The sequence below is a fragment of the Talpa europaea genome (assembly GCF_964194135.1).
Source record: "Talpa europaea genome assembly, chromosome: 8".
NCBI classification, from domain to species: Eukaryota; Metazoa; Chordata; class Mammalia; order Eulipotyphla; family Talpidae; genus Talpa; species Talpa europaea.
Window position 1 is genome coordinate 23,375,748 of NC_140075.1, and position 2,274 is coordinate 23,378,021.

The following is a 2,274-nucleotide window of genomic DNA, read 5'->3' on the forward strand; positions in this document are numbered from 1 at the left end:
GCCGGGAGCTGGTGCGGAGAAGACTTAGCAATGAAGGCCCCTCCCTCACCTGCAGGGGCATGAGAGGCAGCAGGGACAAGGCTGGGCAGGGCCCCAACTCTAGGCCTGGCAGCCCCACCAATTCCATGAAGCTGAGAAGACTTACTAGGAGCAGACGCCATGGATTTTAGGAAGCTGGGCAAGGACAGTGTGCGCCTCAACTGGGGAGAGAAGACTCTGGGGAAAGGGAAACCTCCACGCTTAGCATCCCCTTGGCAGGACCACCAGGCCAGGAGCAGGGCGGTGGGTGAACTGCCCACTTCTCTGCTTCAGTTGGTCCTTGTTGAGGAAGGCGGGACAACTGCTTCTCCGTGGATCACAGGGCAAAGCGGAGCCAGCAGGCTCACGGAGGTCGACGGCCACAGTCAACACTGAGCAGTGCTGCACGCACGCGGGACAGGGCGGGACACGAGCACAAACTGCTTTCTTTGATAGCAAAGGAGAACGGAAGAAAAGCAGAGAGGAAGCTCCAGGCATTCTGCCTCAGGCCCTCTTCCACCTCCCTCAAGCCGAGCCCCGCCAGCCTGTATCTGGGGAGCTCCCGGTCTCCTCATCCTCCCTCACGTATGACCTGGGGCTGGGAGTATGACCCCGGGCTGAGCCTCTGGAAGCTGAGCGAGCCTGGATTCTTTGGGAGTGGCACACAGGTGAGGTGAGGCACACATGGCTGAGCCATGCTGGGGATCCCAGCAGTGGGGTGGGAGGAGAGCTGGTCTCCAGGGTGACGTGCCTGACAAGGGCATGGCAGATGGTGCGAGCACAGGTTCCTCACGACAGCCTCTGTGCCCAGGTGGCCTTGGAGACCCTCCAGTAGCCCAACTCAGTCCGGACAGCAAGGGCCTGGGCCAATTAGCCTCTCTGCTTGAGAGGAACTTCCTGGGGCACCCCACACCTCTGCCCAGGGGCTCGGGTTTGCGCGCTGAGGAAGGGCCAGTCATCAGACGAGACTGTGGGTCTGGGCTGGTCTAAAGCCTTAGTGTGGGTCCCCCAGCTTTCAGGGGTCTTGGAAGACAAAGTGCCCCGAGTAGGTGAGGGGGAAGGACTTGGCTGTGCACCCCTGAGATCTAGCCACCAGGGTCCAGAGGCGTCCCTGGGAGAGACCATCTGGGGGAGGGCAGGTGGGGATTTAGGGGCTACATCAGGGAGGTGGGGCTACCAGCGGGGCTGCATGAAAGCAAGTCCGGAGCATAGCGTGTGGCATCAGCTGAGCCAGCCTGAGGAATGCTGGAGGCCAGGGTGCCGGGGCTTGGGGGCAGAAGTACCATGAGACCAGGAGAGGGGTCTAAGCCGGGTCTAAGCTCACTCCTGATGGCACAGGAGCACAGGCCCGGAAGAAAGCGCCAAGCTGGCAACCACCGGAAGGGGTCTGGGCTACCAGAAATTGGGGCCTGGGATGTCTACTGGGTTGGTGAAGCACCAGGCAGTCCTTTAGCAGTGGGGACCTTTGCCTCTTGCCTCATTCAGACTTGGAGGTGCCAAGGCGGTGGGCAGGATTTGGGGAGACCTGGTCTCCGGAAGCTGGGGTCCTGGTGTTTCAGAACCAGCAGGTGGTGAGCTCGGGGCGGCACTGAAGGTTGGACAGGGCTACCCTGGTTCTCCTTTGACAGGGAGGAGCCAAGAACTCAAGAAGCAGGGCCAAGTGTTGAAGGAACCCAGGGGTCTCCAGCGCCTGCGGCCTACTCACTGATACTTCAGGAGGAAGGGCTGAGGGCTCAGCCAACCAAGAGGCTGACAAGAGCCCCTCGTTGCTGTACTACGGGGCCCCAAGCCGAAGACCCAGTCCCTCTGGAGCCTTACCTGAACACTGGGAAAGAGACAAAGGTCTTGCAAGGGCGAGCAGGGCGGGGGCAGAGCCTCCTGATTGGCCCAGAGCCCTCAAGACTGGCTGTGCGTCTTGCCCAGTCTGCCTTGATGTGATCACCCTAAGTTCCTGAGCCTGTTTCCTCATCTATAACCCCAAGGGCGTGATCACTGTTATTGAAATGTGATTCCTGAACTCTCGGCTCCATCACCTTGGGAGCTTGATTAAATCGGATTCCTGGGCTCTGCCGGACACCATCGCCATGGAGCTCAGGACAGTGACAGGGGGCCAGGGGGACCGGAAGAGCCATCTCCTGTTTTGGGGGGAGGGGAGCCCAGCATACTGGTCCTCTCCCCATTCCAAGCCACCTTCCTCAGTCTCAGCTCTCGGTCGCTCTTACTAAACAGTGGAAAAGGCTTTGTCAGCGCCCACGT